This window comes from Dasypus novemcinctus, chromosome 2 (genome assembly GCF_030445035.2).
Source record: "Dasypus novemcinctus isolate mDasNov1 chromosome 2, mDasNov1.1.hap2, whole genome shotgun sequence".
Lineage (NCBI taxonomy): Eukaryota > Metazoa > Chordata > Mammalia > Cingulata > Dasypodidae > Dasypus > Dasypus novemcinctus.
Window position 1 is genome coordinate 21,160,852 of NC_080674.1, and position 22,239 is coordinate 21,183,090.

The 22,239-nt window shown below is 36.8% G+C and overlaps 1 protein-coding gene and 1 pseudogene across 5 annotated transcripts in view; one reads left to right on the forward strand and one right to left on the reverse strand.

Moving 5' to 3' along the window:
- CDH18 (cadherin 18) overlaps window positions 1-22,239 on the reverse strand; it is a 1,139,369-nt gene that overhangs the window by 398,448 nt on the left and 718,682 nt on the right. The gene's annotated exons all lie outside the window — the stretch shown is intronic.
- The window catches only part of LOC101415130 (UV excision repair protein RAD23 homolog B pseudogene), a 40,095-nt pseudogene continuing 38,569 nt past the window's right edge, over window positions 20,714-22,239 (forward strand).

A 22,239-nucleotide genomic window follows, 5' to 3' on the forward strand; every position in this document is an offset into this window, starting at 1 on the left:
AATCCTAGGAGTGGTGAAAGTCTCAAGGATCCAGAAGAAATAGTGATGAGGCCAGCATCCATGAGTGACAAAGTCCAAGAACAATGACCTTAGTGGACGGAAATCATTCTAGGTACATTCAGCAACAAGTAGCTGGCATTCCCAAATTACTTCTCCTAGGTACTCTAAGTTACTCATATCAGTCAAGATTAAATCAGTCATTAATGGCTCTTCAGTCCATAATTCCTTCAGAGACTTCTGAAGAAGGAGTAACCACATTTTCTAGTTTCTGTGAATTGATGCTTTAACATGTATAGGCGTCCCCAGGTGGCCAAGCCCCACCTATACATCCATTATTTCTAGATATTTTCAACCCCAGTTGTGGGGGACCACTTTCAAATACAAGCAGCTAATCCCATTCTGGCATGCCCTAGCCACCCCTCTACCCATACACATATGAACTCCATAGAAAACACAATAAAGACACCTTCTCAGTCCAACTTTATTTCTCTGCCTAATGACCAACTCTAGTGTTTTCTGTGAGCGGCCCTGCATGGCATACTATCCACTCTACAGGTAACTGTGAGTATAATAGATTTTCTAAACTCTCCTCTTCCCTCTTAATCTGTGTCTGACCATACCATACCTCACATAAGGTTACAGGAACAAAACAGAAATCCCCATTCTTAAAGATAAAGATTTTCAGATTTATCACAAACATTATTTCTTGTCCCTAAGATCTTTGACTATGTTTTCTTATCCAAAGTGGTTCTTAATTTACAAACTTTGAACTCCAAAGAGGACTAGGGAACAATTTTCTCTTTGCTTTAAAAATGTTTCCTTTGCTCATTTTTTCTGTTTTAAAAAATAAAAATATGACGTCAACTTTATTACATTTATATATTATTTCATTCTCTGTATTTGTGGGATGGCATGAGGCATTATATTGTATGTCCGAAAACCTAGAATTACAATTGCCAACCTTTAAAGTCTAGCATTGTAATGGTAAAAATTTATCTGATTTCATGTGGAGCAAGCCTAGCTTAAATGGAAAATGTCAAAGAACCTAAAGTCTGATTAAGAGTCTACATTTTCTGGAAACACTTTCATTGTTGCAGATGCAGGGACTTCTTATGTATAAAATTGGCTGCCAGTGAGAACATATACATTCCCCAAAGAAAGTAGACTACTCAATGGTCAGACCTACGAATCCATAGGATGATAAGGCTGTTCTTCATGAGAGGATGACTCATAATGAAAATAATGTGACTTAACTTTTTCCATGATGAATTATTTAAAGCAATCAGATTGTTAGGCAGGCTTAAATATGAGGAAATTATATCATGTTTTAAGTTTGGGTTATTTGTATAAGGTGAGAGTTATATGTACTGTTCATAAGCCATTTTCTCAATTTAATAAACTATAAATATATATATATATATATTTACTAATGAAAAACCTATTTTTTTCCCACTTTTAGAATGTTAGCCCATATCTCTTATCTTCTAAAATCTGAAAGTTACCCTTTCAGATTTATGATTGCAACTGTTACTCCCATTTCTGGCAAGATGCATTCTCAAGAACAGGTTGACTCCCAGAGACAGGGTTTCCATCATTTTTTGATCCAATGACCATCAATTTCATTATTCTTATCTTTTAAATCTAGTTATGGTTCAATTTCCAATATTATTCACTTCCGACATTCTTTTACCAGCCTGTCTTTTACCCTCTATTTTTGCTATCTTCTCTAAATCTTTCCTTTCTTCTTTCTCTTAAATGACACTTTATCAGTCTAGAAATTAATTTTACTTTTCTTCAAAATGGAAATTGAATTAAATAACTATTCACTGCAGTCAAAATGGGAACACCCATAAACCATATGGAATTGTGGAAGGCTTCACTTAAATTTGTTAAAAGAATGTGTTTCTAGATTGATTCCCAAATCTGTATTTCTAATCTCAAACTGATCATTTCAGGATCTTCATTAGAGTTTTGATAAAATTGGATATAAAATTAAAAATCACATTGTTAATTATTGATATATGCATACATGTGTGATGTTTGAAGCTGCATAATTTTACGAACATAATCACTGCCCTCCTGGACCAAAACGAACAGGGAAGAGAACAGTTGAAGGAAAAATAACTTCTAGGGATGAACCATGGAAGCTGAATTCTGGAGTGAAGATGTCTTCTAGGGTCAAGAGTGTGGGCACACCCATGTGTTTGGAAAGGGTGAGTTTATCCTGACTGTTGGAGAGATTGGGCCTTCCACCCATTGTTCAGGAATAATGCGGCCATCCTAATGCTCAGCCTGTGCCTCATGGCTTGCAGAGAGTCTGGCCATCACCTAGGAATGTGAGAGAGTGGAGTTTGTGCCTAGATGTTCTGAACAGCATTGCCACTAGTAGAGTGCTTGGAAGGGGTAGGTCTGCCACTCCAATAGACCTAGAGAACAAAATATCTTTCCACAGATGACTCTCAGACCTTAAAATCTAATGGATTATGCCTGCTGAGTTTCAGAACTGTTTGGGACCAGTGATTCCTGCTTTCCTTCCAATTTCTCCCTATGCATATGGGCATGCCTATCCCTCCACTGTATGTTGGAAACAGATAACGTGTTTAGGTTCCACAGGTACACAAAAAGGGGAATTGTGTTCCAGGACACATCACACATATAACCAATTTTGATGAGACTTTGTACTAAACATTGTTTCTGAAATGACTTAAGGCTTTGAGGATATTATGATGGAATCAATGTATTTTGTATATGGAAAGAACAAGCTGTTCTGGGGTCCAAAGGGTGGTGCATGGTGGTTTGAAGCTGTATATACCCCAGAACAACATGTTCTTAAATTGAATCCATTCCTGTGGGTGTGACCTCATTGAAAACAGGACTTTTTGAGGTGGTTACTTCAGTTAACATGTAGCCCGTCTCAATCAGAATGGATCTTAAACTTATTATTGGAGTCCTTTATAAAAGAATAAAGTTCAGACAAAGAGAGAAATCCACAGAAGCAAAAATGTGAAAATCTGTGGTACACACAGGAGAAGAGAGAGGCCAGGAGAGGCTGCCATGTACCTTGACATATGACAAGCCAAAGTCCAAACATTGCCAGCAGCCAGTCCCAGAACACCACCATCTTTGGAAGAAAGAATTGCCTTGATGACATCACAATTTGAACTTCGTCCCAGCCTCAAACTGTGATAGGATAAATTCCCATTGTTTAAGCTGATCCATTTCATAGTATTTGCTTGAGCAGCCCAGGAAACTATAACAACTTATAAACAGCCAAGCACATTTAAAATAATATTAAAGTGTGTTTCTCTCTAAATTATAGTAAAATATCAGTATAGAATAAAAAACCCAAAAGCAGTAATTTATTCAGATTGTGGTATTCTGTTGGAATTGTCCATTTAATTTTCATTAAAGCAATGATGAAAGCACTACATGTGCATGTACTGCCATTACTCCTTGACAGAGTTGACTCGACTTTCTTTGCCTTCAATTCCTCACCCTTCAAACTCCATTTTAGGAAACCTACCTTCTAAGGCCTAGACTAAAGCTTGCATCTCCACAAAGACTTCTCTGTGTCTGGAAACAATTCTCCTTGGGTCTCTGGTAATTCTTCATATATGCTAGGAAGGGACATTGAACCTTTAGTTTCATACTAACTTTTCAAGGATATTTATTTAGAAGACAGCCTTGGAAATAAGAGGTAGAGCAGCCCTATGGGCAGAGGGAAGATATGTTTTCTGCCTGGATAATAAAGATAATGTCTCTTTCATGGCAAAGATTAGGAACTGTGCTAGGAGACAGCTTATAAAATTGGAGGTTCCAAAGCATGGGGTTCCGAAGCAGTGGCCAATACCTACTGTGTGTAGCATGTACATGTGCTGTCCTATGGGATGTGAGAAGCAAAGGAAACCCATGTTAAGACTGAGCTCATGTCTGTTGTGCCAGCCACAATACAATCTTCTGTCTCTGACCCACAAGTGTTATTTTTTCTGCCAGTATTTACAAAAGAGTTGTCAGGATGACCTATTAGCTTGCGAGTAGGGTAAAATCTCAGACCCTTCTTTTGACAGTATTGTTATCATAGTTCATTGTAACAGTTTGCTTCTCTAAATGAACATGGTAACTATCTAATTATTTCTTACTCTTGTGGGGTTATTTATATAGGTGCTATTTAATTTTTCTTTTGTATCATATTTTTTCTTTAACTTCCCGTACCAAATGTAATGTATGTTCCACCTCCTGCATGGGCTAATGAAGTGCCTTGCAGATTGCAGCCATAAGTCAACATCTGTTGAGTGAAAGAAAAAATAAACCAGAAAGGGACAAATTAATTCAGGGTTTGTGCAGTAAGAGTGCTTTTAAAATACTGTTTCAACTCAGAGTTTTTAATTGTAAGAGTACGCTACAGAACTTTTTAATAGCATTCTTTGATTTGGTTCACATTATACTCTGCCTTTCATTTAAAAGCCTGTCAGCATCAAAGAAGCTTAAGTGCTGAATATCAAAGTCCCAGTTCATTGATAAAACCCTGCTTTCACTAAGTTCCTTTGTACACAGAGGAATTTAAGGCAGCCATTCAAATATTGATCCAAGTGTGCATTAGTGGTCAAATGTGCGATGGCACATATTGTATACCATTATTAGTAATGTCTTATCAGTTACATATGGTTCAAAATTCATGTATGACCGTGCCTCTTGCCAGGTAGAACTGCAAAATTTATAAATAGCAATTAAACTGACACCATTCACGTTGTTACTGTTCTGTCTCCAGAGAAGAACAAAATTGTATAGAGTTGAGTTTAATTTAATATTTTACATATTTGTGATGGTTTGAAGCTTTATGCATCCCAGAAAAGTGTGTTCTTAATCCATTCCTATGGGTGTGGGCCTATTATAGGTGGGATTTTTTTATTAGATTACTTCCATTAAGGCATGGCCCAGTAGGGGTCCTAATCTTATTGGAGTCCTTTCTAAATGGGTTGATTACAGAGAGACATAGAGAGGAAACCACAGTAGCTGAAAGAGAAAAGCCACAGTAACCAGAAGCTGAAGCAACAAAATCTGGAAGAGAAGAGAGAGACCAGCAGATGCCACTATGTCCCTTGCCATGCAACAGAGGAGACCAGGATCAGTGGCAGCTGGTCTTTGGGGAGAAAGCATCTCTGATGATGCCTTGATTCAGAAATTTCCTCAATCTCAAAACTAAGTTTGTAAGGTAATGAATTTCCATTATTAAAAAGCAAACTATTTCTGGAATATTGCTTGCAGCAACCTAGTAAACTAAAACAAAATTCCTGGGAATATACTTTACATATAAGTAGGAAACAATGTCCTGAAGATATTCGCAAATGTAAGATGATACAATACATATCTATTTGGCAACAGTAGCTAATGTTATAGAATTACATCATATTTCCATATTTCCATGTGCCTCATTCCTAATTTCATAATTACTAATGTACATTCATTATTAAATAAAATTAAAAAGCAAAAATTGAAGAATAAAATGATAGCACCAAGGAGGATATTTCTTTACATATCTACAAATGCATACATACAGATAGGCGCAGACCTTTACAGAATGACAGATATTTTGACTCTCCTGTCTTCCAAAAGTATATCTATCTACCACACTATTTTTCTGCTTAGATTATGTTATTATTAGAAACACATATATTTACTATTATAGAATTTCATGAAATACTAGTTTCAAACAGATATTCTCTTTGATTTAAAATACTATAAAATCCTTAAGGAATCTTATTAAAGCAGAGACTTCTAATGACCTAACTCCAATTTGATTTTTTTCACTAAGTACCCTTTTTATTTTGCCTAGAATATATTCCTGTACCCCCACATTCCTGCAATAAAGACTACATTTGCTAGTCTCACCAGAAGCTGAGTATAGCTCCATTATTAAATTCCAGCCAACACCATAGAGGCGGAAGGTTTTACTATTTCCCGAGAATTTCCTGAAGGGCTACTGACATGTGCCTTACCCATTCTTCCTCTTTCCTTTGTCCTGCCACTTGGATCTTGAAGGATCTCCTTTTTGGACTATGAGAAATATGTCACAGCTTGGAAGCCTAGAAGTGGCGGAGCATCCTTCAAAAGCTCCTAGCATCACTGAGAACATGGTGGAGGAGAACTGCTCTAGGACTGGGCTGGCTTCTTCTGAGTTTACATTTGAGAATATTAGAGAAAAAGCAATCAGCCACAGCAGTCATTGTGTTTTTGTTACTCAGCTGACTGTAACCCAAATTTACCAATGATAGAGCTGAAACACTGTATTCTCAACACCTTTGAATTTGGGGAGGGTTTTGGAAATAAAGTACTAAGGAATTAAAGAAAGGAAAAGAAAGTCAGGTAATGAAAACATGAGACGATGATAGATGACACACTATTCTAAATTCCAGAAAATCTATTTACTATAACAGTATTCTTTGCAACTTGTGGTGCAAATTTTAAAATGTGAAAGTTTTGTTTTTGTCTATCTTTCTCTTTTGAATTCAGATATTATATTTATGCTATACTGGTGTCAACCAAGGCACTTGGCACTATATTACGGAGCTGGAAGAAGGAATACTAGTCCAAAAGTCTCCCTCATCTTACCTCCCTTTGAAATTTGTCCTCTGGCTATACAACTGTCAAAGGAACTTTCTCATAAGATACATATACTCTCCTCATCCCTCTGCCTGAGCACATTACCTGCAGGATAGAATCCAAAATTCCTCACATGAAGTAAATGGTGTTTCAATATTTAGTGCTTCTCTACTTCCCTTCTCACCCTGAGTGTATGCCCAGGAAACACTGTGGACCACTCAAATCTCATTGTACCCTGACTAGACCATAATCTCTTGCTAGCCTTTATGCATTTGTACAAATGGTTTCATCAAAAAGAAAAGTCAATTTCTCTGTGTTAATGATAATCTGAATCACAAGTCCCACAAGCAAGTCTTCAGAACACATATTATCTGTTTCCAAAATCTCTAATTCTATAGTCACATATATCACATGACATTGTATTTATCTGTTTACTTGTCTATCAATCTAGAAGGAAACCTCCTGGAATAATGTACTTTTACTGTGCATTACCTGAGTAATTTGCATAGCCTGGTGCTTACAGTCAATGCTAAATTAGTTGAATGAACAACAAAACCATGCTTTTGCTTTTATCAGTTTTGAGTTCCCATTTATTACTAATGTGGCCTTAAGTAAATTTTATCACATGTAAAGTGGTTCAAAAAACCTCTGAAATATCTGAAAGAATTAATCAGAGCTATGGACATTATCAAGAGTATGATGGATAGCTCAGTCAAAATTCATCATCATGGTGGGAAACAAAAATCAAAATACAGCCCTTTAGTGTAAGAGTACTACGATCTTTATATGAAATATTATGTTATATACATCATGTGTATGTGCTATTTCTTTAATTCTTGGAATTGATTACCTTAAACTGAATATGAGAATATATTTTCTCCAGTAAACTTGATGACATTTTCCTGTAAAAAGTAAGAATATGATTTCCCCTATTTTAGGGATTTTACTTCCCTCAATAAATACATAGTAATTTGTTGGTTTAATTAAAACATAACATTTAGGGGGAGTGAGATCAGAAATATGAGGTAAGAATCTCCAAGCAAACAACACATGCATTATGAGACAAGAGGAGAAGATAGCGAGAAAGAATATTTGAAGTAATAATATCTGAAAAGTTCCTAGAATTGACAAAAGACATAAATATACAAAAACAAAAAGCTCAATGAACTCCAAATATGATAGACTCAAAAATATCTACACTGAGACACATTATAGTAAAACTTTCAGAGGTCAAAGACAAAGAGAGAATCCTAAAAGCAGCAAAACAAAAGCAATGCATCACCTATGACAGACACTAAATAAGATTCAATACTATTTTTTCATTAGAAACTTGGTTCAGCATAAGAAAATCAATGGATTGATTTTGACAAAATCTAATACCCTTACATGATAAAAATATTCAGAAATACAGGAATAGTTTGGAACTTCCTCAGCAAAACAAAGAGTCTTTAAAAAAATAACCACAAATAACATTATAGTCAATGGTGAAGGTCTGAAACCTTTTCCCCTAAGACTGGGGACAAAAAGAATGCCTGCTTTCACCACTGCTATTCAAATATACTGAAGTTATACTGAAGTTATAGTGAATTTTGAAAGTTGTAAAGTATAAGATGAACATGCAAAAAAATCAGTTACATTTCTACACACCAGCACTGGTCAATCTGAAATGGCAATTAAGAAAATAATTCCATTTACAATATCATCTGAAAGAATAAAATACCTAGGAATAAATCTTGCCAAGTAGGGAAAAGACTGTATACAGAAAGACTGGTATACCCAAAAGTGTTGAAATAAATTAAAGAAATCCTAAACATACAGCACGAAACATCATGTTCATGGATTGACAGACTTGATATTATAAAAACATCCATACTTCCCAAAGCTATCCACAGACACAAAGCACTCTCTTTAAAAATCCCAATTCTTTTTGCAGAAATAGAAATGCTGATCTTCAAGTTTATATGGAATTAGAAGGGCCCCTGAATAGACAATTCAATCTTGAAAAAGAAGAATAATGTTGATGCTGTCCTGGATTATCTGGGTGGACCCGATGCACATAAGGAAAAGGGACAGGAGAGGCAAATATGATTGGTCAGAGATATTTGAAAGGGACCATGAACCAAGAAAAGCAGATGGCCTCTAGAAACTAGAAGAAGCAAGGACAGGTATTCTCTCTTGCAACCTCCAAAAGAAAACAGAGAAATAAATTTGCATGCCCCCATAAAAATGCTACAAAGCTACAACAATCAAAACAGTGTGGTACTGACATAGAGATAGACATATAGAAAATTACAGTGGAATTGAGAGACTAGAAATGAACCCACAAATATACAGCCAATTGATTTTTGACAAGAGTGGCAAATACATTAAATTAGGAAAGAAAAGTCTCTTCAAAAAAGTGCCAGAAAAATTGGATATTCACATACAAAAGAATGAAGTAGGGCCCCTGTCTTATACTATATACAAAAATGAACTCAAATGGATCAAGGACCTAAGTATAAGAACTTCAACAGAACTCTTAGAATAAAGAATAGAGGAAGATCTTCATGACTTTAATGTGGCACTGATTTCGTAGATATGACAGCAAAACACATGCAACATGAGAAAGAGTAGATAAAATGGACTTTCTCAGAAATAAAAAAAAAATTGTGTATTAAATGGTATTATCAAGAAGTGGAAAGTACTAAAGGATAAATATTGCATGAACTCATTGATATGATCTGAGAATATTGAGAGACTCACAGAGCTAGAGTCTGGAAAATAGGTTATCAGGAGACAGAAAGGGAATAGAGTATGGAACATGAATGCTCAAAATGGAAAACCTGTGTGTGATGGTTAGGCTATTGTGTCTACTCGGCCAGGTTATTGTGCCCAGTTGTATGGTCAAGCAAGCAGTGACTGCAATACAAGGGCATTTATGGACTTTAGTCACCATGGATTTTACTTCAGTGGTAAATCGTAGATAGCTGGTTATAATTACATCAATCAGGGAGATTGCCATCAGCAATGACTGACTCTTAACCTAATCAGTTGAATCCCTTAAAAAGGAAAGTGATCCCAGCATTGAGAGAGAATTTCTCAGCTTTTCTTTGGAGAGCCAACATCTCTCAGAACTCATCAAGAACCTTCATTGGACTTTCATTGCAGTCCCTGGTTGCAGCCTGCCTGCAGAACCTGGACTTGTGCATCCCCATGGCTGCATGAGTGACTCTTATAGAATCTCAATCTATTGACAGATATCTCTTGATGATTGTGTTTCCCTAAAGAACCCTGACTAATATAGCCTGTTACCAGGAATGGTTCTTGAGGAACAGAATCTTAAACATGGGGTGTCTAAGGTGGTTCTGGGAGTTTTGCAATTGTTTCTCTACTCTAATTGGACTCAAGGGTATTGACAATTCCCTTTCCAATAAAGAAGAGGCTGCTAACCATCCATAGTGTGAGTTGGCTATCAAGATATGCAAAATAGTATCACTGGATTCCCCTACTTCCACATTTATAAGAATCAAGGATATGGGTGAGAGTGTTTTCAACACCTTAACAGAGTTTTGTGGTGTCAAAAAGTATAATGATATTGGCTGGCTCCTCCTAGATACTCTGGATATTGTTACAAAAGAAAGAGATGAGTTAAAGGCTTCAAATTTGAAACTTAAACACCAAATGGATGATGCAAAAGTTTCAATGTGTATTCTGAAAGAAAATCTTGTCTTCTGTAGCCACAGGCTTGAAATATCTGAGAACCAAACTCAGGCTCTTATTGTATGAGTAGCAGAGTTACAAAGGAAATGAAAATCTCAACCCTGCAGGGTTTCTTGCAGTTAAAGTGAAGGCATTGATTGGACAAGAATGGAATCCAGAGAATTGGGATGGAGATATATGGTATGATGATGATATTTCTGGAGACAATGGAACCTTGAATTCTGCTGAGACTTTATCAGATAAGCCTGTAAAGGCCTGCCCTGTCCAGACCACACCTTGTCAACCTTGTATCATCCAGCCTCCAGCCTGCCCCAGGGAGTCCAAAACAACTTCCAGCCCTGAGGTAGATACCAGCCAAACTGAAGCCTACCCTGCCCAGCCTCTGACCTGCTCCAGGGAGTTTGGACATCCTCCCAACCCTGTGGCATGTACCAGCCAAACTCCAGCATGCACTACCTAACCCCCAGTCTGCCCTGAGGAAACTGCCTTCCAACCCCTGCCCAAAGAGATTAATCCTGTCTCACCGGAAGAAAATGCAAGGGAATGCCCTGAGGTCGGTAGCTTGCAAGGCGTTTATCATCCTTCTCCTTACCCACCCCCACCATCTAGGTGTCCAATGGTGTGGGGAATGTTGAGATATCCCTTCTAAAGTGAACAATAAGCTGTTGCATCTGGCTCCTTCTATGATGAAAAAAAGAGGCATAAGACTTAGTTGATCTCTTTGGATTTTGGAGAAAACATATTCCTCATTTCGGTGTGCTACTCTGGACCATTTACCAGGTAACCAGAAAAGCTGCTAGTTTTGATTGGGGACAGAATAAGAAGAGGTTCTGCATCAGGTCCAGGCTGCTGTGCAAGGTGCACTACTACTTGGGACATATGATCCAGCAGATCCAATGGTGCTAGAAGTTTCAGTGGCAAATAGAGATGCTGTCTGGAGCCTTTGACAGGCCCCTTTAGGAGAATCATAAGGCAGACACTTAGGATTTTGGAGCAAAGCCCTGCCATCCTCTGCAAATATCTATTCCCCTTTTGAGAAACAGCTTTTGGCCTGCTACTGGACCTTAGTAGAGACTGAATGCTTAACCACAGGCCATCAAGTTACCATGAGATCTGAGTTGCCTATCATGAGGTGGGTATTGTCTGACCCACCAAACCATAAAGTTGGGCATGCACAGCAGCCCATAATAAAGTGGAAGTTGTATATACGAGATAGGGCTCAAGCAGGTCCTGCAGGCACGAGTAAGTTACATGAGGAAGTAGCCCAAATGCCCATGGGCACCACTCCTGCCATGTAACCTTCTCTTTCCCAGCCCACAGCTTTGGTCTGACGTTCTGGGAGAGTTTAGCAGTTAAGGGCAGCACCCCACAGGTCTGAGAGGGGTGGACCTGTCCCCCAAAAGTTAGGGAATGCCAGAAGGTCAACTCTTGCTCTGAGCGGGTTGAGCTTGTATAACAAAAGTTAGGGGGCATGTTGTCTTTACATCATTGTACTATGGGGGGTTAAGACTCTAAACCAAGGATTGGGTAAGGTGTGGCATTCACCCCAACACTCTTGGAGGGTGAGGTATGGAGCTTGGTTGACACCCAGGTTCTTGATGAGGGTGGAGTCAAAAAAATGGTCATTAGGCAAGCATGTGGAAAAGGTGGTTTCTCATAAGGTACCAAGGAGAAGAAACCATCTTCTTAAGAATGACTCTCAGAATAAAATTGAATGGAGAATGCCCTGTGGGTTTACTGAACTGTAGAGGACCTTTGACTCATGTTTTCCTCTCAATTTTTCCTTATTGTAATGAAAATGTTTATCCTTTGTCCCTTTGTATATTGGAAACAGATAAATTGTTTTGTAAGTTTCAGAGGTCTATAGCAGGCAGGACTATGCTCCAAGACAAACTCCATTTCTTTAAAATGACTGTGATATGATTGAGTGTTGCTGCCTCCCTACACCCCTTCCCCCAGCCTTTGTTATCTTCTTCTTCCAGCCGTTGCTGTCCTTCCCTCCAGTCCCGCCCACATTGCCAACATATAATCTGCCTTCTTCCTTAGCCACTGCTTACCTCATAGCCCCCTGCCCAGTCCCGCCTATCCATTATCACCCCTAGCCAGCCCGCCCTAGCTCCAACCCCTCCCTCTACCCAACCATATATAACTAAGTGTACTTCCTCAATAAATTAGACTTGCGCATAGACCTTGTCTCCGTGGTTTCTTCCATCTGACCGCGCGTCCCCTCCAAGCCTTGAGCCGCCCATTGCCGCCCCGGTCAGGCCGTGGCGTAGGCCCGACCCCCGACAGCGATCCGCCGGCTATACTCCAGCAGTAGCAGAAGTCCACACAACAATTGAATACTTGCATTGTAACTGATTTAAGGTTTTTTCAAATATTGTAATGTCTTTTTGGAATTCAGAGGGTGGAGTGTAGTAGTTTGATATGGTTATGAATTCCAAAAACAGATATTGGATTATGTTTGTAATCTTAACTGTACCTGTACCTGACTGAGTTATGATTAAGGCTTTAGTGGGGCCCACTAACCAAGGAGTCTTCACCCCTTGGTTAGTGGGGACTCACAGGCATGGCAGAGGACAGAGTGGGGGGTTCTTAATGTTGGAGTTTTGATGTTGGAGTTTGATGCTGAAATTTTAAGCTAGAGTCCCAGGGAAAAAGACAGAGCCATTCATCTGATAGTCTACATCTGACCTTGTGGAGAGAGGCAAAGCCTAGAAAGCCTCATAATCTATAGCTGCCCTTGTGGTGAAAACAGGAGCTGAGCCCAGAGGAACTCAGGAAGCCTGAACCCTCACAGACCTTGGCAGCCATCTTGCTCCAACGCATGAAAATAGACTTTGGTGAGGGAAGTAAATTATGCTTTATGGCCTGGTATCTGTAAGCTATAAACATCAAATAAACAACCATTATAAAAACCAACCAATTCCTGGTATTTTGCATCAGCACTCCTTTGGCTAACTAATATACCCTGATAAATTGGAAGAGGGTGGTTTGGCAGTGGATGGGGGTAAGGGTGGTCAGGGATGTGAGTGGAGTCGATGATGCTTGAATGTGAGTATGAACAGGGTGGGGAGGGGTGGACTGGACCAGCCATGTAACCGGGGGAAGGGCTGGAGAAAGGAACAGTTGAACTCGGGGATTTGTAGGACTGTGGTTGAAACTACAGTGGTGGGAATGTTTTTTGGCAAATATGGTAGGAGATCACTGGTGCAGGGTGTTGGTCGGGAGGCAGGATATTGGGAAAGGGTGCACCTCAGGCATGCTTCTAAGGAATATGCATGTGTTTTTGTCATAGTGTCATAGTGTGTTATTACAGTGGGTAGAGACCCACACAATATGTACAAAATATTAATTAATAGGGGAGTCCTTCTATATTCTCAAATAGAGGGGCCAGAAACTCTCAAATACATAGGCAGTGCCTAATAAAAGAAAATAGAAAAGTATGTTAAGCCCTCGATATTAATGCATGTAATTATGAACCTTATTCTTCAAAAATTGAAATTTAGTGGTTTCCATATGTTCTGAGGGGTGGGGAGGAGAGAAAATTGGGTGGAATATAGGGCATTTTTGGGACATGGGAATTGTTCTGCATGATCGTACAATAACGGATACAGGCCATTATACATTTTGTCAGAACCTAAAAAGTGTATGGGGCAAAATGTAAACCATAATGTAAACCATTGATCAGGGTTAGTTGCAATTCTTCAATATTTGTTCATCAATTGTAACAAATGTACCAAACTCATGGAGGGTGCTATTGGTAGGGGAGGATATGGAGGAGTTTATGGGAATCCCCTATATTTTCTATGTGACTTTTATGTAATCTAAATCTTCTTGAAAAATAAAAATAAAAATAAAAAGACACTTGGGGAAAATACAGAAGAAATTGTCAATATACATAAAAGATAACAGATCTTATGATAATGAAAGGCACAATGCAAAAATATTTATTATTTCATTTATTTTACTTTTATTTTATTATTATTTTGGCTTTGTTTTGAGGGAGGATTGGCTACACTGAATGTAATTAATACCATTGAATTGGATATTTAAAAGTGGTTAAAATGGTAAGATTTAGGTTGTATATATATTTCTAGAATAAAAATTTTAAAAACCATAGAGGTTCAGAACAATGAAACCTAACATTAACTACAGATTATAATAATTAGTATAATTATAATAATATTGTTTCATCACTGTAACAATGGTACACACCAATGCAAAGTTTTAATAATAGGGAAAACTATGTTGCAGGGGACATGTATATGGGAACTTCATGCTTTCTGTATGATTTTTCTATAAACCTACTACTTCTCTAATAAAAAGAGGGTAAAATGGGGTATATTCTGTTATTATATATTACCATAATAAAAAAATAGTTAAAAACCACAATATTTAGCATCATAATAATTCTTATTTGTAGTGAAATTGTTACAAAATTTTAGTATGATAATTACATGCCAGTTTATGTGTAGAAAATTGAGTCAAGCCAAAATTGATTATCAAACTATGTTATAGATAAGTTTTCCTTAGAAAATGTAACTCCACAGAATCGTAACATTAAGTTAAACTTGGAGAGACTGTACTTCTGAATTTTGAGTAAGTTCCCAAAGAGTAAAAGACATTGTGAACCATGGACCTCCCATGTGATAGGCGGGAGGGAGTTCAGTCACTCGAGCCACATCCGCTTCCCTATAGTCAAGTCTTATTACCACAATGTAAGCCTGTTTTATCTACTTGTCAACACTTTAAGCCTAAGAATATCTCACTATATGCCTTTTCCATGTTGGAGAAAATCAAACAGATCTTCTCCCTGGTGCCACCACAGCTTCACAGTTTCCACCTTTAAATGATGCTAAATGTTTCTTTATCTTATGATACCACATAAAACATTTTATCTTACTGGTTCTCTAATGATAATCCCTTTGTAATTTTACAACCTATACTTAAACTTCCTAACATGACCACAAAACCTTTTATCCTAAACCATACACCCATAATTCCCTATACTCCATGTGCTGGATAATTGTACTAGTTTGAACACACCATGTATGTTCAACGTCTTGCTATACTCTGTTTGCTTTTTCTGAAATACCTCTCACACCTTTGGTCTCTGAATATTTTATATTTATCCTTTAAGTACAAATATTCCTTTAGGTCTCCCAAAATTCCAATTCTCACCACTCCATATAGGTTAGGTACTTCCTCTCCTCTGTAGCTATAATTCATTGCAAACACCATTTTATTTTGTACTATAAAATTTTATCAAACTTGACTGTGCGCATCTTAAAAACAAGATGTGTATCCATTATTGTTTCTCAAGTACTTGAAGTAAAAGCATATAAAAATGTTCTTTGAATGAATGTCTGGATCAAACTTGACTGTGAGCATTTTAAAAAGATGTGTATCCATCATTGTTTCTCATGTACTTGAAGTAGGAGCATATAAAAATGTTCCTCAGTTGAGGAACATGCACTTAATCTAATAAATAAATATTTAAAAATAATAGCTTCTATGATCCAAACTGGAACTGAAGTTTTCAAATTGAATTTCGTAAGGCTCCATCATTTATCAAAACATTCAATAATGCCAATATGACCTAAACGATTGCAGACGCAATGTTGCAGACTTATTTGCTGCCTCTCAGTGAAATATTTAATAGAAATTGTTTGTTAAATTCTACAGTACTTGTGGTCATAAGGAATGGCAAGAGAAAACAAAAATGAAGTTAGTTCAGAAACTGAACATAGATAAAAAAGGAAAATAGAGCATGCATACATAACTAAAATTCCTTATTTCTGTTAAAATTTGTTTGCCATATTACAATATGAAAGTGTTTTCTGTTTCTATATATTATTTTCACAGAAATCATATGAGGTAACTGGAAAATAATATAATAAGGAATGTGTGAAAAATGTGGAAAAGATTTAATTTGAAAGAATTAAGGAAGTTTTATGAAGATGATACTATTTTATAGATGTTTCAAAGCTTTCACTTAGGAGTTTGATTTCAAATTTTGTTAAACCAATTAATTCATATCTTTCCTCATCAGTCAGCTAATATTTATTGAGCACCTATTATAGGCTAGCCACTGTTCTAATAGTTGGTGAATTTATTTTCTAGGGCTACTGTAACAAATCACTCCACATTAGGTGGCTTAAAACAACAGGAATTTATTCTCTCTGAGTTCTACAAACTAGATATCTGAACTCAAGATTTTGGCAGAGCCATGCTCCAGGTAGCTATGAAGTCTTGGAAGACTCCAGGTAGCTCCCTGCACTTGGCATTCTTTAGTTTTAGTGGCATCCTTCCAATGAATACCTCCATCTTCACATGGTCCCTTCCCTGTGTGTCTCCAACTTCCCTGTCTTTCTATGATAAACACGTCTAATCCACTATGACCTCCTCTTACCTTGGTTATGTCTGCAATAACCCTATTTCAACATGCAGGCACGTTTTTTTTCACCAAGGGACTTGAATATTTCTTTTTGGGGTTACAATTCAACTCACTCTACTAGGGATTACCAATGAACAAAACAGTAGATATTCTTGCTCTCACTTTACATTTAGTTAGTTACTAAACGAATCATACAGGTATTTTTCAGGTAATAAGTGCTATGACAGAAAATCAAAACAAAAACGCATATGGGGTGTTTTAAAGATTAGTGAATTGCAGGAAATTTCAAGATGAGTGGGATGTTTTGAGGGCCTGATATTTAAAGACAGACCTGAATTGTAAAGAGAAGCCAGAGTTAAAGAAGTGAGTCCAAAGCATTCTAGACGAGAAAACAGAATATAAATGCTTTGAGTTCTGGGTTATCATAAGTAAAGTAGTTAGTGAAGGCAACGGGATTGGCAACGGCTGACAAATTGCATCAGAAACTGGCAGGAGCTAGAATAACAAGGACCATTAAGGCCATTGCATTTTACATTAATTGAAACTTGAAGACACTGTAGAGTTTTAGGGAGGGTATAACATAATCTGATTTAAAAGAAGGCTCTAGCTTCTGAGGGAAGAATGGACTATAAGAGACAAAAGATTTTATAGGGGACTGGTTAGAAGTTTTTTAAAGAAGTGCAGGTGAGAGATGATAGTTGCTAAGAATAAGGTGATAGATAGCAAAGGGGATATCTAGAGAAGAATCAAGAATCAGAAGGGGTGGATGGTAACAGGGTAAGAATATATAGAGTTCTGTCTTCAATAGTATGTGTGCTATGCATAATGCAGTGGAAAGGAGATGTTGAGTGGGCATATAAATAAGCTATTCTAGAGGTCAATAGAGAGGTCAGGACAAAGGCATAAAGACAGATAGGGAAGACGTACTTGATAAACAAAACAGAAGATATTCTTGCTCTCACATTACATTTTAGTAAATGTAATGTGAGCTCCAGAACAGATGAGTAAAGCTTTGGGGATCTAAGATCATATAGGGAGAAATGGAGATAAAGAAGCTCAGAAAGGCTGGGTCTTAGCCCTGGGCACTGAATATTTTCAGAATCAGGAGCCAGTAAAAGAAATAGAAGAAAAGTCGAGTGTTATTATGGCGGGGTGTGGAGTAGATGGGATATCATTTGGAGAGGAGTGGACAACCAATTGAATCAATGTATTATTTTTAACAGACCCAGATAACATCATCCTACCCTTTGCATTGAATTATTTTAATGAGTATTTATAAAGTGAGATACAGGAATAAGCATTTTGGAAATATTTACTATACTCTAAATACTGGAGTAGATTCTTAAAACCACTATTATATTTAATCAACTTGTTTGGTAACCATTTGCCAGTTAACTCATAGCATTGAACCAACTTGCCTTAAGTTAGGAAAGATGAGACCTGAAGGCAGCTGTTTGAGCTAAAGTCTTTCTAAGCATTGGATTTGAACAGAATTCATTATGCTTCTGTTTTCTTGCTGAGATGTGGTACTTAACATCTCAGAGTTTCAGCTCCCTGGATGTTAAAATGTATGACAGCAGTACCTATCCCATAAGTTGTGGTTAGAATTAAAGGAGCTAAGAGAAGATAAATGCTCCGTATTCTTTCTGATTTATAGCAAGCACTTGAAAGGTATTAATAAGACTAAGTTTTTGCTTATTCAATATTTGGATCATATTTATTTTTATTACATATTACCTGTTTCATTTTGTTTTCTATACACACAATTTAAAGATAAAAACAAAAATATTTTTTCTTTATTTTATCTAGTTCACTACCCCAAAATTATGAAGCAAATGTATGTTCTGTGATAATCTACTGCACATAATATTTAGAATAAATATGATTTTTATTATACTACCATTTTCTTGCATTCCATAAGCTAAGAAAAATCAAAATCATGTATATTCAAATGTAAAAGAGCTTTAATAAAATGAGAAGCTTACCTTTTTTAATGAGCCTGATTATTTTGTCCTTGAAACTAGGATAAACTCTAGAAAAAAATCTCCACTTAGGTAGGTTTTTTTAAATGGCAGAGAAATTTTCTTTCAATCTGTTCATTAGGTGTACATAGAGAGATTGCACAGAAAGAAGGCTGGAGATTGAAAATGATGTTCAACACCAATTTTGCTATCAGTGTCTCAGACCCATAAAAGAAAAAGCGACCCTAATATTTTCAAGGCATTACTAAAATTTTGAGATTTAAATATAATGATGTGTATATTAAATATATAACATTTTGAGGAGGGGTCATAGAATGCAATGATTTTTACTTTTACTATCTAAAATCTCATTAAGTTTTTATTTGCAATTCTATGTACGTATTTCCAATTATTGCGTTATCCTGTTCATGCTATTTTACAGCTTTTAGCAATTAAGACACAAAGTAGGCAATATGTTTTCATCATATAATCATTCAAAAGATTGAATATAAGGAAGAGTCTCCTGCTTGTAATAAAGTCCCTGTAGACATTCCAATTAACTCTTGCTGGCTAGTAAGGTCTAACTTGGTTGGATCTTAGTGGGGAATTGAAAAATGAAACTGTAAAATGTCCTCCAGAGTATAGTCAGATAACTTGCTGATATTTTTATGGTGAGAATTGCTACACTGAATATAATCACTATATTGTTGTCCTATAACAATGAAGGCTTTTCAGCTGATATATTTTTATTGGGACTATTCAGAAGACTTTTATATGCATTTTTCAAAAGGAGTAAAAGTATGATCTCTAGGTCTAGATTTTCATCTTAAAACATTTATTATGAGGATGGACTAAATATTTGTTTATTTTATAAAAAAAAGAATTTCCTGTTCATGATAAAAAAAAAAAAAGATTGCAGAAAAGAAAAGCAAAATATCTCCCTTCTTCCCCGACTCCAAGTTCTACTTTCCATATATCAAAGTTAGTTTGCAGTTTTCCTAGGGATATAATGAACAACTTATATATCAATAAACAGAGGATAAATGAAGAAAGCTAAATTGATACTTTTTTGCACAAATGTGCTCATGTTATAATTGTATTCTCTAATAATTTTTGTTTAATAATGGATACATTTTGGATCTTCTATAGACCTAAAATTTTTAACTATTACATATTCCACAATAGTAAGAATGTACCATACATCTACCCAATATCTTACTGATGAGCATATAGACTCTTTATTATTAAAAAAACATACCCCTTTTAAATCAGAGGACAGTAATCCTTTCTTGGTTCAAAAGATTAATTTAAAACCTACAAATTCAAACCCAAAAGAAATCCCAAGTTTTAGCTTATTAGCTGTTATTAACACAAGTCATTCTGTGTTAATGTTATAAAAAAGGCAGTCTATTTATGGAGTGCTTTTATCAGCATGGTTAATAACCTACTACTTAGTAGGACTAGTAAAATGACTACAGGACTTCTCTCTCACAGTGTCTAGCCTGTATCAATCTCTCATATGCAATTAGTAATGATAGTGTCATCATTACCATTGAAACAATAATCATTCTCATTGTTTTCTTTGGGGAGAACAGCAATCGAACAGCTGTGAGGCATCTGGCTGCAAAGGTGGTCCTGTGGACGTACATGTGTGCATATACCTGTGAGAATCCAAATAGGAAGGTTTTGAGCTCTTGAGGTCCTTCTGTCTCGTGTTCACATGAATACTATTTCGAAGCTCTCCTTTTATATCTTCTGTTTCCTATTTCCTGCCCTAGATTTCAATCTTTATGTATTCATCATGGACAGTGCAAGCCATGACATACTACAATATTCTTGGTTTGGTGGTAAATTAGAGGGGTGACAAAGATCCCTTTCCCATATCCCTATTGAAAATCCTACTGAGTGATCCTGTTCATATTTGTGAAGACCCATATTCTATTCCTCATCCAATAATTTATTTTTAAAGTGAGAACTTGAACAAAGGGTCTCTATAAATCCATTTAGGCTAAACAGAATATATGCATTATTTTCCAATAATCAGTGACAAGCAATGGCCTTAAAGACCATCAAAACACGCAACTTTACAAATGTCACAGCTATTTCTAGTCTGAAATTGGATGTTTATATCCGCAGTCCCTCCATAGCTGACCGAATTTCATTAAAAAGCAGTAAGTTCAACAACATGGTGGGGGGATATTGCCAACACCTTTTTCCATAAACTATGAAAGATGTGTTATCTCTAGAATCTAAAATATATGTAAGGGCTGCCAAAAACTACAGGAGCCAAAGTAGTAGTTTTTATTATGGTACACTGAAGGTAGCAGAGACATGAAAGTATTGCCATAGATCCCCAAAGCAAGTGGAATCACTGGTGGTAGATTTGAGCAAAAATCTCAGATGTAAAACGTTGTCTACAATGGAAACTGGGGAATGTCAAGTTTGCAGCAAAATCTTCCTGGACCTGATATGGTTCAGCAAAGCAGAGAAAGCAAGACTGCACACAGACACACAAATAAACAGCTGATGCACTGAAAGCTATCTAATCATGGGAGGGAAGAGTTTTGAATTATAGTAAACCAGATAATCTGGGCAAATGCCATGCTGACCCCTTTAATGTACAAAAGTGTAATGTTAATGTTACTTTTTTGTTAACACACAACATCATAAAATAAAGGGTTATTAAAACCAATTCATAAAAAATGAAAATTTCTACATAGCATGCCCATTATAAGCAAAGGAAGCAAATCACTAATCTCCCTAATATTAAAAAAAGACTCCTGGGAAGTGGACATGGCTCAACTGATACAGCATCCGTCTACCATATGGAGGGTCCAGGGTTCAATCCCCAGGGCCTCCTGACCCATGTGGTGAGCTGGCCCATGCTCAGTGCTGCTGCGTGCAAGGAGTGCCGTGCCACGCACCCCCTACGTGGGGGTGCCCCACGCACAAGGAGTAAGCCCTGCAAGGAGAGCTGCCCTGCATGAAAAAAGCTCAGCATGCCCAGGAGTGGTGCCATACACATGTTGAGCTGATTCAGCATGATGATGCAACAAAAAAAGAGACACAGTTTCCCAGTGCTGCTGGACAATGCAAGCAGACGCAGAACACAGAGTGAATGGACACAGAAAGCAGACAACGGGGGGATGAGGAGAGAAATAAATAAAATAAATCTTAAAAAATAAACAAATAAAAAAAAAAGACTCCTACATATCAATAACTCTACCCCCCAAAATTGGGAATTATATATATGAATAGGCAATTCAAAGGGAAGAAAACATAGGCTTTTAAACATATTAAGAAAATCTTCTTCACTCATAATAAGAGACATGAAACTTAAAACTACATCGAGATGCAATTTCTAACCCAGTAGATTGTTTAAAAATCCAAAGATCTGATGACTAATTTAGCAAGTGGGAAGGAGTACATTTTTACACAATACTTATGGTTATGGAAACTATGTCACTTCATGTATTAGTCAGCCAAAGGGGTACAGATGCAAAGTACCAGCAATCTGTTGGCTTTTATAAAGGGTATTTATTTGGGGTAAAGCTTACAGTCCCAAGGCTGTGGAAAGTC